Here is an 18,131-nt window from a genome sequence, read left to right as displayed (position 1 = left end):
TAACTCCGAATTGTACAGTGACCCCATCACATCACTTGGCATCCGACCATTACATAGACTACACAATCACCCCATCCTTCACACGACACGACACGACTTCACATCACACCTTTGTCACTCCACAATACACTGCCACATCGCCCACTACATCACATGGCACAACACTCCATCATTTCACACTACTTATGGCCATAATACAAACTGCATAGTAATGCCCAATACTTCAACTACATCACCATAGAATATCCTTCACAACTACAAAACAACTTATTGCTTCAACAGATCACATTTAAAAAACTACACAACCATGCCACAACTTCACACTCCACAGTCAAATCACAACAACACAAGGTGCCCAATACTTCATCTTACACAATCACAACTACTCTGTTCACATATTGCAACATAGGACAATATTTCAACTCACCAGTCAAATATCAAATTCGCAACAGTATAATTCTTAATGAAAAATGGATAGGAATTATACCATAGCAAGAAGCTAAAAACTCGAGTCCCTTGCTACTCGGCATGATCCCACAATGGCGACTACGCATGTGCAAGAAGGGGCCGGTTGAGAAGCGATGGTCACTGCTGTGACCTTAAAATAGGGGCTGTTTAGGTGGAGCAAGGGTTCAGAGGTCTTCGTGGTGGTAGAAGTAGGTGGGCTTTGGTCTTACTATGGTGGTTGGTGGGTAGCTTGGTCGTGCACAGTGGTGGGGGTGTGCGTGGGTGCTAGAGGCCAAAAGAGAAGAGAGGTAGGCAAGGCCTCGGCTGGCTGGGCATGGTGGTGTTGGGACTAGGTCATGGGTTGACCCTGGGTGGCCATGGGTGCCAACAACCATGGCATGGGGACTGAGCACATAGCAAAGCATGGATCGGGTGAAACTGGTGAGGGAGAAAGGGAGTGAGCGGCATGCGATTGAGGCTTGACGTTGGATCTAGGGAGAGGAGGAGGGAGAGGAGAGGTAGGCAAGGCCTCGGCTGGCTGGGCATGGTGGTGTTGGGACTAGGTCATGGGTTGACCCTGGGTGGCCATGGGTGCCAACAACCATGGCATGGGGACTGAGCACATAGCAAAGCATGGATCGGGTGAAACTGGTGAGGGAGAAAGGGAGTGAGCGGCATGCGATTGAGGCTCGACGTTGGATCTAGGGAGAGGAGGAGGCTAGGATGGTGTGGCATGGTGGCTCGACGTTCCAATCTAGGTTGAGCATACATACGTAGATATATATATATATATTATATGCACCTTTGTTATACGTAAGCTTGATGTTCATGTAAGGGTATATATATATATATACACACACACACACACACACACATATGCACCTTTGTTATACGCACTTACGTAGATATATTTTCTTTCTAAAATTAATATGCGACCAAATTTCTTGTCCAAGTAAGATCTATCTTCTTGATCTTCGTCATGATTCTCAACGTACAGAAATGCCACAACAAATTAGCTAGCTAGGTGCTATACATAAAATCCAGCATAGATTTTCTTGCCATGGATTGATTATATATCCAGCATCAACCATATGACAGTCATAGAGTTTCTTGCCTTGCCATGCTTATGTTTGGGTAGTGCATGACTGATTAAGGGTTACCCCACATGTCGATCGAAGCTACTCCAAATCCTTATCTAACTCATGTGTATATAAAAGATCAACAAAACGGAGATCAGACCATGGAGAGACATGGAGAAACTATTAGCCAATGATAGCTATATATCTATCTCAATCTTTCTTAATAATTTGAGGTGTGATCGATCCATGGCTTAGGTTTCATACAAGCAATTAGTTGCTGTCACAGTTGCATTTCTTCTCTTTTCCGTTATCTTAATCGCCATGGTGGGTATAATTATTATTATTGTTGTTGTTGTTGTTGTTGTTGTTGTTGTTGTTTTTTAATATATTTTTTTTATCTTTGTTGTTTATTTTTTTTCATGTCATTATAAATTTCTTAAAATAGTGCAAAGAATTTGTTTTCTATATATAAATGGAAGGTAAATGTCCAACTGATTGATTCTTCACATACTTCTGATAAGATGGTAGCTGGGTTTACTAAGTACATGAGTACTGAGGAAAGGTCTGGCAGTGACGTTCCTCGTGATCACAAGTTTGAAACTGGCGATGGAAATTTATTGAGGAAAAACAAAGCATATGATGATGATCTCAGGGGATTAGCAGAGTTTGATGTGATGGATTATACCCCAGCAAGGAAGAAGCCACCTATTCATAACTAATTATATGCATGCATGGCTTGAATACTTACAATTATAAATATTGAAGAACCATACAATTATAAGTATTGAATAACCAAAAGCAAGCCTTAGCAGCTTGTGGTGCCATGAAAAAGGGTGTGTAGGTCACCAGACCACGCCACCCATAAACACCAAAAGCAAGTTTTAACAGCTTGTGATGGCATGAAAAAGGGCACGGAGGTCACCAGACCACGCCACTCCTAAACACCAAAAGTAAGCCTTAGTAGCCTATGGTGCCATGAAAAATGGCTCGGAGGTCACCAGACCATGCCATCCATAAACACCAAAAGTAAGCCATAGCAGTTTGTGGTGTCATGAAAAAGGATGTGGAGATCACCTCAAACTGGCCAAGAACAAACAAAAAGCCAATAAGACAGAACAATCTAAGCATAAACAAAAGACCAAAGAACAAAGATGCGCAATAGCAGAAGTAATAGATACTCATTGTTGTAAACCAAAGTTTATTAACAAAGCAAGATTACAACATGTGAAAAGTACAAAATTTTCATAAAAACAAAAGGAAGGGGGCCAGAAAGCTAAGGAGCATCGTCGGGAGGCAGCAACAGAGGTATGCCTATAAAAGCATCAGGCATATCATCCCACCCAAATGTGTTGACTCGACAGCAGGCATTTTCCTCAGGAGAAAATAAACACTGATCTAGAGTTTCGAGATTAGTGGCAGGGTCAGCTAGAAGGCAGTTCCTAAGCCTCAAAATGACAGAGCCATGGTCGTAAGCAAAGGCGTGATCCCTAGTAGTAAGGATGTGAGCTAACTGGGCACGAAGCCGTGCGATCTCCGCCTGAGCAACAGCTAGCTCATCCGTCTTCTCAATCAACCTCTAGTGCTTGGTAGCAAGAGCCAAGTTTGCCTTCCTAAGATCCTCATCGAGGTTTTTACGACTGTCCTTGTACTGCTCATGGCGATTCTGGAGTTCTACCAAGGACCCCTGTGCCTCTAAAAGGTCAAGGGTAGTAAGGCAAGCTTTCTCCACAGCAGCCGCTAGCTCCTGTGACAACTTGCTACGGTTTTCTTGCGAGCACACTTATTCTTCATGGGTTGAGTTTAACTCTCCATCACGGGCGAGAAGCTTAAAGTTTATGCGGAAAAAGTGTCAGGGCAAAGTCGTCCCTGACCTTCGCCTCTTGGGCGAGGCGAGCGGCTTCACGGAACTCGAGGACTTCTCCCCCGTGCAGTCTCCAAGTCGCCCTGCAACGAGTGGGAGTAGCCTTCTGACTGCTCTAGCAGAATCTCCAACTCCTTTTTCTTCTCAGCCAAGGCTTCCAATTCAGCCCTGTCAACCTGCCAATTCTCAGAAGCGCGCTTGGCAATGTTGCATAACTTATGCCGCTCCTTGACCTCCTCCTCTAGGCAGGCATGATCTGCCACAATCACTACAAGAAATTAGCCCTTTTGCAGCGCTTAAAATCGTTGCAAATACATTCAAAAAATGCTGTAATTGATCAATTGCAGCGTTATTACCCTCCTTGCATGTTCGACAGTATAAACGTGATTTTTTTGATCAATAGCAACGTTACTGAAAAAATGCTGCAAAGTCACTAAATTCACGTTGCAAAAGTCGACCCCACGAGACTGCCATGGCGCTGCATTTGATCAATTGCAGCGAAATTTATCCTTGCTATTTCATAAAATTTCGCTGCAATCGCCAGCCAACAACAGCAGCGCTACAATGATTTCGTTGCTTTTGACCTCGTTTACAACACCTAATATCGCTGCAATTACTCTATTGGCGCTGCAATTGATGTACGTCTAAAGCAACATATCATTTTAGCGCTGCTTTTGTTGCTAATTGCAGCGTCTGATAATCGTTGCAATAAACAAGAAAAACGCTGCAATAGGTCATGCCAAAGCAACAATTTATTTTCGTTGCTTTTGTTCACTTACAACGTAATTAAATCGCTGCAAATAGATAAATAGCGCTGCAATAGAATAGAAACCAAATGCAACATATTTGGTTTCATTGCTTTGAATTGTTGTTGCAAAGCTATTTAATCGTTGCTTTTGAGTTTTTGCAACATTAGGAAACGCTGCAAATAACTAATTGCAGCAATTTGGAAATATGATTAACGCTCGGAATCAATGGTTCTGTATTTGCAGCGATCAAAAAACGCTGCAAAAGATGGCTTTACAGTTTTTTTTTTCCTCCGCTTCGGCTTATAACTAAGTCAACTAACTTAGTTAAATGTCCAATTTAACTAACTTAAAATAATAAATTAATATGTCCAAATATTATTATTAATTGTTAGTAATTTATATGTCCAAATAATAGTTTATTTGTGTTTTAAATCCTTAAACCACAGTAAAAATATTTTCAATATTTTTTCACTTATATGAAACGACACCTAGCTAATAATCACATTATTAAGTACTTATAAATTAGTAATACCTAATAAAAAATTCATGGCCACGCCTTATATACACTAATAAATATCTTGGATAAAAAATCTTGTCACTTATAACATCAAACACAGAGGGAATCTAATCCTCTTTGGGAATTCACATTAATATAGTTATGGGCTATACAATGGGGTGGACCAAATGGAACCAAGATCCTGCAATTTTTCTAACTACTAAATATATAGTGCAACCAGTCTTGCTCTTTTATATTTAAAAATGTTATTTACACCAAGTGCACCTGGGCATTGTAGGCAGGATATATCAACTTCGAAGCTTGCATCATGCCGGGGAAATTGATCTGTTGCATTCTTTATAACATCTTTCTCTCCAACTCCAACCTAGCAGTGAAAAAGGAAATGACTAGTCAAGTGATTGCAAGCTGCCCGAAAGTAGAGATTTATTATTATCAATAACAGAAAGAAGTCCCAAAAATTCACAAAGACATGATACTTCTAAAAACTATTCTAGTAATATGGTATTTTTTATTATCAAGAACTCAACAAATGCCTGCTGTAGCAACTTAGCTGAAAAACGTACACGGGGTAAGTGTGCACTGGAGAGTCATGCACACTCTCTACTTCACTATCCACTATTTCTGCATCCTTAGGATACATCTATAGCAGGACAATCATCAAATCCAATCAACCAAAAAAACACTAGTCACTGGTATGGAATGTCCAATACATTCAGCAATAGATGGCATCATATTCAACAGTGTTTAGCTAAAAAACAGTCTGCATTACAAATTCCAAACATTTCCAACTCATTACATTTAATTAGAATATGGACATATCTAATTAAGGACTGCACCATGCAATACCCAGCAGTTTACAACATGGGTATTTATGATGGCTACAAAGAAATTTTTCCAACATCTAACCAATAACAATTGCTGCTCCTAACATTTAATATGGAGTAGAAAATCTCCAGGTGAATACAAACCACTTGATTTGGGGAGAGGGAGGGGGAGAGAGAGAGAAAGAGAGAGAGATCTCAGTGCATATACAATAGAGGCACCCCATGCAGTAAAAATGCAAACCTAACCATGGACTTCCTAATTTCTTTTCTCATTCTTTGCTTTTATTCCTCACAGTTTTTATTTTTTATTTTTATTTTTACATTTGTTTCCCTCTGCTGAATGGATCCCTGCTATGTCAGAAAATAGATAAAACAAATTGTCATAGTTATTGTGAAGACATGCATATCTTGATGAACTTCATCAATCAATGTTGTAGAACACTTGATCAAGTTAGCACTGAATTTTTCATCATTACTTGTGCATTACAGCAATCTGGTCTCCTATTGTTGGCCAGACATTATTCTTTTATCTAAGTTTCTTTTGCCATATGCTGGACATCCAATCCCATCACTCAGCAGTCAAGATAAAAAAATCAGGGTATGTCATTTAGGTAGTTACAGCTTAAACAACCCAAACACTGTGTTTTTACCTGCTCTACGGCTCAGTGCAGAACTTCTACCATTATCTATAGCTATTGTCATGATCTACCTACTTACAACCAACAATAATTGAACTTCAATTATGCTGCAGCAGGCTTAGAAGAATGTCACTGACTCAAAACTGATTAAAGTATCATCAACCTTACACCCCCTACACTTATATCACATCCTAAAGTTGAATCAAATCCAACATTTCACCCAAGCATCATAATCAGCAAACCACAGTTATAGTTCATATACAGCCTTGATAATGTTTTAATCAGAGAGTGATGATTCTAATTGCCTTCATATTGGATATTAATAAATATGAAGTAGAAAACACACCAAATCATAAGATAACACATTCTTATGATGCTTGAGAGTGTAGTTGAGAAGAATATGTTGTATGCTGGTTGGTCTACTTTCATTAACCTTTATTGCCATGAAATACTTGAAAATTCTCCTAAACAGATTTTTCCAAGTAGCTCAATTATTTCTTCCAGTCATCCATTTTTACCTGTCAGTGCTCCACTTCCTCATTTCCCGTATACTTCAAGACCAACTGCTCTGGTTGATAAGTTAATGCCCACTCTAAGAATATATTTCACAGATAATCAGAAAAAGTCTCACTCTTATGAGCAAACATAATCAGAAACATGAAGCAAGACAGTAATACTTTAGGACAATTTTTTGGGATTGTAAAAAAGGATGCTAAGACAACATTGAGATGTGCACAAATTTTTCTGCACTTGTTTCTGCTTGTTTTAAGTCCATAATTGATTAAGGTACATTGAAAAATGAAACCTCCAATGGCAATCAAACCAGTAACTCCAGAATCCAGCTGTTAAACCCATACCCAGAGGCGATGGATATAGAAATTCATGGTTTTTTACCTACCCATCTGTCCAGTATTTAAATAAAGTCGTGGCCTATACAATTTGAATCAACCTCCATTCATTTATGGTTGAGTTAATAAAAGCTTTTCACATCTGTTTGGCCATGGCTATAACTAATCATGGAATAGCATTAGATTGGAAATATGTAACAGATTTTTTTTTTTTATCTAACGTGGATTCCAAGGGAACATATATTCTATATTCTCCTTTCCTATTCACCTAATGAACAGATTTGCTATATTCATCTGAATTCCCATTAAAAAAAAAAAAAACAGATCCAACCCTTTTTTAATGTGTAATGTTCATGGCTCTAAAGTTTATTAACTGGTACATCTTCAGCCATATTTGCAGATATGGTATTTCTTGATGGACCATTTGGACATTTGTTCTCGGGAGTACTAATACCTATCCTGGTTTTGCATTAAAAACAGGGGGAAAATGACCAAGGCATTTTCCCCGATCTGGTCTTACAGTTTGGTGTGTCATGTTCAAAGTTACCTAAATGCCATACTCATTGAATCCTTTCAAGGACTAGATTGTCAATATAGATGAAACCCACTTCAGGTTTAACCCATTTCATATTATGAAAGTGTTGTAGGAGGCTTTGCTTGTGGACAAGCAAGCCAAATTATAGACATATCTCAATGAGTCCTAAACCTGAATTTGCAGTAGCATAAAACACCTCAACATGAAGATCCAAGTTTCTGCCATCACAGAGAAAAATATTTGGAGTACTGGTTGGAAGATTCAATACGTATTACACATGTTGTGCAAAACCATACCTTGAATTATAAAAGCTAGGAAAACACCTTTATGTGAAGTGTACCATTGAATCCTCATATCTGAAGAAAAAAAAAAAAAAACATGAGATTTATTGACAGTATGGGAACATATGAATGGTAAACCAAGACCAAGACGGAAAACCTGAATTAGAAAAGGGAAGAGACCGTATTACCTACTTTGGTCTAATAAGTTTCCTCGGCAAAGGATGGAAAAAATCACCTGGGAACAAAGTTTGTAAAAAATCAGTGATTAATACTCAAATGTTGGTGCATAAGTGGTAAGTGAATAGAAAACTACTACCCCAATAAAAAGCTATTTCTCTTTTCTTTACCTGTCTCTCTTTTCTGTTACATTAACAGATTCTCTCCATATTGTTAGACACACAATGTAACCATAACCTTAAACGAATGTTTTTGTCTACATTTACTGATTCTTATAGCTGTCACTTCACAATGAATGTCTCGTTTGATCAACTATTAACACTCTCCAGAATTTCAGAAAGCAAAAAACATTTTTGTTCATCTGAATTTATTTGCAACTCTATAAGTAAACCTAATATCATCTCTTTGGATACACTAGATCCTAAGGGCATCACCTAAACTCTAAGGCAAGACTGCATTGATTATGAAAAAATAATGCAGTAATTTCCATAGAGGCTCCATAAAGCTTGGTATTGTGTTCAGCCATTAATTGCCTGTCCCCTAAAAGTGCTATAACAACAGAACAGATTCTATTTCAGATTGGGACGAAGTATTCTTCAGTACAATAATGTGTTTACATAAATCTATATCCCAGGTTTTGCTTCCACCCAAATGGAGATGTCCCAAATCTATAATATAATGTCTGCTGGTCAACTATCACATACCACTTGGTGATGTATTAAAGGAGTATTATAGACATAACCAAGGTGGCAAGTAACCAAAAAAATAAGGATACACTAGCATTCAAATAACCATAAAACGAAACCATACCTGAAGAGATATCATGTGTCCCTGGTCACTCCAATACACTTATGAATGCAAGATAATACTGAAGTGCTGCATACCAATTGCATCATCTGTCCTATTATTTTAGAAATACATGATAAGATCAGAAAACCACGACAATACTATAAATATACTGAACAAATTATGCCATTCATGCCTTATCCATCTAAGGTAGTATGTATAAGAAGACAGTGTACCCATAAACCCAAACCCATAAATTCATAGATCACTTTCATTACTTATCCATCTATCATGTAGCCTTAATGAAGCTGTTCAGACTGAAGTTAAGCATTTAGAAACTACAAAATATGCACATAACTGTGGATAAATAATCAAAATGACAGGTTGCTTATAAGTCCATCACTTGGTGTAAACATGTATAAGCAACCTTAATTATCACCACAATTCACTTGTGTAAAATAAAATTTAAGCGTCTGGCATCACTTATAGACTTACTTAACTTCCATAGAATCATGAAGGATTTTGCTTATGCCTATAATCCGTCACATAATTGCGTGATATGGTCAAACCAATTCTGGAATTTCCCAACGCCAGTCACATGCATCCTTATCCAACAGCAATGCGTGACTGTATGAATATTCATACAGTCACGCCCAAAATGCCCCTCAACTGCCCAATGCCTCTGACCCTTTACAAAAGTAGACAACCTTCCTTTATATATATATATGTATGTATATATATATATATTGTGTTTATACTATTGGTCACCCACCATCTCCAACAACCAAAAAGTGGCCAACCCACTCAAAAAATACCATCTCTTTACTTATGTACGACGCTCACGGAGTCTCTCCACGAGACTGGAGCGACTCTGTGTTCCTACGGAAATTGAGTAAAAATTCCCTCATGATCTTATCTGTTTCATTTTGCCTCTCACGTAGTTTCATTACTTCATCCTGAAGTACATCAAGCTGTGTCTTGTACTTGTCGGCATCTTTTCTGTAATTCTCTGCATCTTTCTTGTAAGTGTCTGCATCTTGCTTGTGTTTTTCAATCAAGGCTAGGTACTCTTTTTCTCTTTGGATGTCCCGTTGTCTTGTCGACTCCGGGATGACCATCTCACCTAGCCCCCTTGCATATCCTGGTCTAGAGCCAAGTACCTCCCTAAATACACTTGCTGCTGCCTCATTGGTGCGTTGCTCAGGCTCGAGACCATCCAGCTTCCCAACCATCTCCTTCTGCACGTCGAAATTTTAACATGAAGTTTTTTCAGTCGTGTAGTGACATGAAAAATCTCTGTTAATGTAACAAGCTGGAAACCATCATATAAAAAGAAATATATAACCTAATATATTGATCATACTCACATAGGTTGCTTCAGTTGCTGAGGTGACAAATTTACCAGTCTTCTTTGACCAATGCGTCTCCTTATAGAACTCCACCAAATCCGCATTTGCAGCCCTCTACAAGTGTGTAATTTTGTCAGGTAGTTGTTCAATCAAGAACATCAATATTAAACACAAAGCACAGATTTTACACTAGACATTGTACATGAAGCTAATTGATAGCCACAGGTGCAATTGTTATGGGCTGCAATAAAACCCCAACCCAAAAATCCTGCCATTGACTATGCCACTCCCATACGTCATCCTCACTAACTAATTCTCTCATTCTATATAAGAGGTCGTTCTAACTCTATATAACAGCGTATGTTAAATAACCCACGGAAATTGAAAAGACGGGGGAAATCATAGACCAGTGAGATGGTAGCAATAGGGTTGTGATAGAAAGATTTAATGGAGAATGGGTTGTGACATCATACTACGCTGAAATCAGTTGAAATTACATACCTTTTCCTCCAATATCCTAACAAAGGATTTCCGGTCGGCTGTGTGGTTGATGGTTAAAGCCTTTCTATTTTTCCGATTTTGCCTTGACATTTTCTAAAATTAACACGCATATGTCAGCTTACCCAAACCACATAATAAACGGAAACTGAGACATTTCTAAAGTTAAATTCCTTCAGCTTAATTTTTTGAGTAACCAATCATTACCTTGAATTCGTCGCTTCCCCACCTTCAACACAAGGTTTCCCAAACGTTCACATCAACCATTGAACAACCAGAAGCCAATGCTTCTTCGTGGCTTCCGTATGATTCATATTTTTTGTGTAATTGGTGATGGAATGCATTGAACCTCTTACACAGCTGCTTGAAGAACGTCACCCTACATGGATGAACGTCACGTTAAAACAATATAACAATCTATTGTACTCCCACTCCAATGAGTCAATATGAAAGGCACATATCTTACCCTCACACAGTCGACCAACTCGTCCTTTTGTGCCTGTGGCACATCGGTCCATCTTGCATAGCTCATGTCGCAATGTTGTTTTATAATTTGCGTGAGCCGTGCAGTAAACAGGGATGAGTTCGTACAGCAAGGTGCGGTTTTGCCGTCATTAATCTTCAACAACACTTTTCCTTGCTTTCTCAACATCTCGAACGCAATACACTTAGCCAGCCCACGTTTCCGTTTGGGTGGCTCCTGGTTTGTTGCAGTCATTGTGGGGGCAGTCGCGTCTGTATTACAAGATAACAAAAAGTACTTGATCATTATTAAGAAAGCATCATACGTAGTTTACACATGTCCCGAGGGTTTTGTAGTAAAAGCATAGAACATAACTGAAAATCGTACCGATATTGTCTCCGTTGGGTGGGGTGACAACAGTAGCCGTATTTTCTCTGTTTGGTGGGGTCACAACCGTAACAATATTATTCCCGGTAGGTGGGGGTTCTCTAACTGGTGAGGGGTCTCTATTTGGCTCAGGTGGGGGCATCGGAATGGGACATGGAGGCTCCCATGGATGATTAGGAGGCTGAGTTGAGTCATCCGAGCCTGACTCATTATCTTCAAGTGAAGGGCTGTGGTATGAACTAATACGAACTCCTCGTGGTCGGCGTGCTCTACATGAGTATGGTACAAATCGGCGACCTCGGGCACGTCGTCCAGCCCCTCTTCCTCGGGAACTTTCTTCCATCGTGTCACCTGCATTTATTTAAAAAACCTCATTTAAGTTAGAAGTAATTCAAACCAATATAATATAGCATGGGATTGATATTTAAATTAAAAGCACAAAAAATATTTTCGCTATATTTTTTCATGCTTTTTATGTACATCATTACAGCTACAATCATAGTAATAGGTTTTCGGAAGTAAAGTATTTTTCAATGTAAATTTAATATGAAATCTTACATAACTTATTTCCCAATTGGTAAACTCAAAAGTATCGAAATCATGCAAACTTAGTTGAAAGGAGCAACAACTGTATTTCTTGATACCTTATATTGTACATATACACATTACTAAAAAGGTAAACTCAAATTACGCAAGCAGTTCCGCTACGAGTAATAGCCAGTTGCCTAGGCTGATAGAGACTCATCGTCTGTGGAAAGGTCCTCCTCATCTAAATATTCCCCATCACCAGAAATCATCTCCTGAACCAGAATCCATCATGCCATCGTCAATAAAGTCTGTCGAACTCGCGTTTTGACCAGCCGTACTTGTCACTTCTCGTGCATCAATCAATATAGGTTCTATGTCATTCCTATTCAGTGGAGTTGACACTGGACATGCATCGCACTGCAATGGTGCATAACTATATGTTTCCTCAGTTTCTTGATATGCATCATCATCACTCGAGGAGCCATCAATATCTTCTAACACTCTTGGCACCGATGGAATGTCATAGACATTCCTGTTCGTGTAGTGTTGCACCACAAACCATCTCCCTTTGGCCCTTATATCTCTGATGTAAAAACACTGGGAAGCCTGGCATGCCAACACAAATGGTTCATCTTTGTACCAAGTCCTATCCATGTTAATACTGGTCATATGGTTATCAACTCGTACCCCTCGTCTCGGATCACCAACGTCAAACCAATCACACATGAACAAGTACACCCGCCGCCAACCCATGTAGTGCAACTCCACGATCTCATTAATAACACCGTAGAAGTCTACATTATTAGTATTTTCATCCCCAGTTACCACTACCCCTGAATTTTGTGTACGACGCCGAAGTTCACGTTGTTTCGTATGAAATCTTTTGCCATTTATAATGCAAGCAGTATAGGATGCAACCCACCGTTCTGGACCACAGGCTAATGCATATAGATCATCGGTCACCTCAATTGGGTTGGTGATACGCTGGTCCTGAACCTACAATAATATTTTGGTGGAAAGTCATCACTTATAGATTTTTTATAGTAGTTAGAAAGGGTCAGGTTCATCTAAATATAAAGGGAGCGAGCTAACTTACACGTTTCTTCAACCAATTTGGAAATTCAGTACGATGTATTTGATCGATACAATTAGGGATGTGCACCCTACATTTCTCGGCGTGCTCCCTGCATTTTGGAGAACACAAAATCATGCAGCAATTTCAGAAAGATACGCTAAGGACATACAACATAAATGGAGATGGCCCAAAAAGCCATCAACAAATATTGTGATCACTTAAGGGATAATGGATGCTTACTCTAGGTAGGGTCCAACCTCAGCGCAGTTGTTGAGGATGTACCATGTTGCTTCCGTTAGGAGTTTATCCGATAATTGCCTATTGGTAGCTGTACCAATGGGCCGAACTTTCTGGTTGAAAATTTTGAATCCATCTATATTCTCGGCTTCACCATCAATGTTGCGGTCATTTCGAATAAACTTCGTCTCAACATCTTGGAGATACAATGAACAAAATGTCAGGCATTCAGTGTGAATGTAGGCTTCGGCTATTGAGCCTTCTGGTCGGGCTTTATTCTTAACATACCGCTTGAACTTGCCGAGATATCTCTCAAATGGATACATCCACCTATATTGTACTGGACCCCCAAGTATGGCCTCACGGGGTAAGTGGACTGCTAGGTGGACCATGATATCGAAAAAAGATGGGGGAAATATCATCTCCAATTTGCATAGAATTGTGGCAATATCAGTTTCAAACTGGGATATTTGGTAAACATCCAGGGTTCGAGCACACAACCCCTTGAAGAAAGTGCACAGTTCAATCAAGGCCAATGCAATATCAGTTCGTAAAAACCCCCCCACAGCAATAGGAAGTAGTCTTTGCATGAAAACATGACAGTCATGGCTTTTCAACCTTGAGATTCTGCAATCTCGTACAGAAACACAATGTGAGATATTCGAAGCGAATCCATCTGGGAATTTCACATCGGCCAGCCATTCACAAAATTTCTTCCTTTCTTCACCGTGTAATGTATACAATGCTTGTGGCATTGTAACACGTTCTCCATCATACTTCAAATGTAATTCTTTTCTGAATCCCAAAATCTCCAGGTCACGTCGAGAATTGATATTATCTTTAGTTTTACCAGTTATGTTCATTAAAGTGCACAATATGTTATCGAAAATATTTTTTTCAATATGCATGACATCTAGATTATGTCAAAGACGCAGGGTTACCCAATACGGTAGTTTGAAGAAAATGCTATATTTTGTCCAGTTCAACTCTTCAACAGTGCGTTTTCTCTTTCGATGAGATTTACCGTATTGCACATCCCCAAGCATCAGAAGTTGAGCTAAAATATCTGATCCTTCTAAAACTCTTGGTTGAATGCGATGATCTTCTTTACCATTGAACAAATTTTTCCTCTTTCGCCACATGTGATCAGACGGCAAGAAACGATGATGTCCCATATAACAATGTTTTCGACCATACTTCAACCAATTGGAGTCAGTGCCCTCATTACAAGATGGACAAGCCAATCTTCCTTTTGTTGACCACCCAGAAAGAATCCCATATGCTGGAAAGTCATTGATTGTCCACATTAAAGCAGCATGCAACATGAAGGTTTCCTTCGTGGAGGCATCATACGTAGGTACCCCCTGTTCCCAAAATTCAAGTAATTCATCGACTAATGGTTGCAAATAAACATCAATGTCATTACCCGGAGATTTTGGCCCAGGAATAATGAGGGATGTCATGAAGAATTGGTCCTTCATACACAACCAAGGTGGCAAGTTATACGGTACCAGGATTACTGGCCAAATGCTATACGGTTTAGCCATATTATTGAAGGGATTGAAACCGTCACTTGCCAGGCCAAGCCTAACATTGCGAGCATCCTGTGCGAACCAACTATGGTCCTCATCAAATCTCTTCCAGGACTCTGCGTCTGCAGGATGTCTCATACTGGACTCATCGATTGGTCGTTGCTCTTTATGCCATCTCATTTCACGGGCTATATTTGCAGTCATGAAAAGACGTTGCAATCTTGGCTTCAAAGGAAAATGCCTCAACACTTTTTGAGGGATAAGACGAGCCCTGTGTGTATTAGGCACCCACCTTGAAGCCTTACAGGTAGGACATTCATGAAGATTAGCATTTTCCTTCCAGAATAAGATGCAATCATTGGGACATGCATGAATTTTGTGATAACTCATACCCAAACCCCGCTCCAATGACTTTGATTCCTCATATGAATGTGGCAATTCAGCATCAGGAAAGGCAGTCCGTAACAAGTTAAGTAGCATATCAAACGACCTTATTGACCATCCACCGAGTGTCTTAATGTGTAACAACTTCACAATGAATGATAGTTTTGAGAATTTTGTACAACCAGCAAAAAGTGGACGTCGAGCATCCTCTAGTAGCTGCTCAAAAGATGAACTTGGAAAGGGATCTGGTATTGATCCTTGGGTTGGCAATGGATTACTATGATCTTGGGGCACATCAACATATGTGCCTGCCTGAATGTCAGCTAACATATGGTCCATGTCATGAATGTAGTCATCGGCATAATCAGCAACACTATCGTCGTCGTCGTCATTGAAAGTTCGTGTTTCCTCCTCCCCATGAAAGATCCACTGGGTATAATTTGGATTGATCCCATTCAAGAACAAGTGAGTCTCCACATCAAATATAGGCAAGAAGAGAGTGTTACAACATGAACGGCATGGACATCGAATGCGATCACTTCCTCCGGAATGGTTTCGTGCTAGGTTGAGGAAAGTGTTAACCCCCTCGGCATATTCAGGTGATCGAAGTCTATTGGGCAAGTGCATCTAGCTTTTGTCCATCTAAAATGGTTGAAATCAGCATATTAGTATAATCGGTTTCTTTTTTAAGGTTCAATTTAGCTATACGATAGATGGGTAAAGAATATGGAGGTGTTTATACTAACCGGGGCTGTCATGTTTGTCGTAAGGGAATGACGAAGGTTGTGTATTCACTTGTGGTGTGTCTATGCCAGGAGTATTGAAGTGCTGCAGCATATGTCATCATGTTAAACATTGTAATATCTGGGATATTTGTTGGTATATGGCGCAGGAATGCATATAAAGATGCTATGAAGAAAGGCCATTGATATGGAGGTTGTATAAGCTTGTTGTTGGTATACTTTAGTACTTAAATTATTTAAAACGAAGACAATGATTTAATGAAGAAATTGCAAACATATCTCAATGAACTGCACTTGTAAACGAAGGTACTTGGGCAATAATCGGCTCAGGTTGTGAAAAAGGCGATGGACGTACTCAAGAGATTTAGTATGTGCTTGAGAGAGAGCAAGAGAGTTTAGGAGTGATCAAAACCCAGCAAGGTCCTCCACATGAGGCTAGAATAACACAAATTTCGTCGTTATTTTGAAAGCCAAGCCACAAGCAACAAAAGCCCATATATGGAGTTTAAGGGTTCTGTTCGTTTTGTAGTAGGGAAGTTAATGATCATATGGTGATTCTAAGGTAGCAACAAAATTAAAGTTTATGCTGAAAGAATCGAAGCTAGATTTTCCAGTCATCCAGCTGGTTTTTCTATGCCCAGCATACACATTGACCAAAAATTCCCATGTGCAACCATACCACAACATTGGACATAATTCACAAAGAAGAGAAGGTTGGGGCAACAAAAAACATGAGCTTGTCAAAAGATAATTTTACCTAACAATTTAATAGTTATGGGCTGTGTGTGTATGTTTTCAAATATAACAGACATCCAGCTGTTACATGGTTCAGGCTTTAGGACAATTTCTATTCATTTCAATAAAAGTCTTTTCAACATAGTAACTCCATGTACCCATTAATTTTCAATCCAACAACCACTTCAAATTAGCATACCTTGTCCAATTCTAACATAGAAATTAATACACAAATTTTGTCTATGCTAGTCAATTCTGTCTTTGAGTTTAAAAGCCCATAGAATTTAAGCGTAGTTGAATGTCCAGTAATTCTGAGGTATGATCAGAAAAATATATTCCATCGACACTTAACTCTTCATGACTCTTTTCAGAGGTTTTGATGCTCTATAATTTCTAGCCTCACTACTTTCTTGAATAATTGATCATTATTCGCTGCTATCATCGATTCAATCTATTTGGGATCAGTGCTGGGCCTTCGAAAGATATTTTAATAGAATATCTTTAAGTCTGTTTTATTCGGTTTGTATCTAGAACTCTCACTTACTATCTGTGTCACTGTCTATCTCTATCGAGAAAGTAACACCAAGGCTGCTCAGCAACATACACAATTGCATATTTAGTTTATCCACCACAGCAGCGATGGCTGGAAAGGTCCAAGCTGCTCAGCCTCTTACTAGGCTGTAGTGTTTAGCACCTCTCTCTCTCTCTCTCTCTCTCTATCTATCTATCTGTGTGCATAGGGCACTCATGACTACGCTAAGCAATCTTGTTGCCTAGCTTTCAACATTGGTAAGTCTCGGAGAGTGAGCCCTTCTTTGCAAATTGCTACTCAGCATCTCTCACTATGATGCTGTTTTATGACCAGTGGAGACCTAGAGCCTCACAGACATGAAAAAGGATTATAGCATTAAGCCAGCTCACACTTTATCTATAGATAAACATGAAGGATGTCCATGCAATTCCCTCAATTATTTAAAACCTTATAGTTCTGCATACCAATTAAGTGTGATGAGGGAAATATGATTTAGGTAGTGAGGTAATTTTAGATATTTTGTAAATGGTAATAAAAAAATAATGTAACGATGCTAAAAATAGTGAATACTAGTAAAAATAGTTTGAAATACGTAAAAAATAAAAACTCAAATTAATGAATAGTGAACTAAAATTTTTAGAACATTCGACTACCCAAATGGGGCCTTAAGCTTTTTGGCATCTAACTAATCTTAGGAATGTTTCTATATGCAGCTTCTTGAAATGCATGTAAAATTAGTTGGCTTAATTTCTGCTTTGTCACCTAAATTAGCTATCCCACATGATTTCTTATTATCCATAAATGCCACCTAAAAAGTTCTTCAATATCTGATCTTTCCGAGCATCAAGATAATCACTTTCTCACTTATCCAAACTATAAAGTAAACGTACATGATCACATTTTTCTATCTTCATTAACCTTAGGAC

Source organism: Carya illinoinensis, chromosome 15 (assembly GCF_018687715.1).
Source record: "Carya illinoinensis cultivar Pawnee chromosome 15, C.illinoinensisPawnee_v1, whole genome shotgun sequence".
Classification (NCBI taxonomy): Eukaryota; Viridiplantae; Streptophyta; class Magnoliopsida; order Fagales; family Juglandaceae; genus Carya; species Carya illinoinensis.
The sequence above is the reverse complement of the archived record's forward strand: the minus strand, read 5'-3'. Positions refer to the sequence as shown.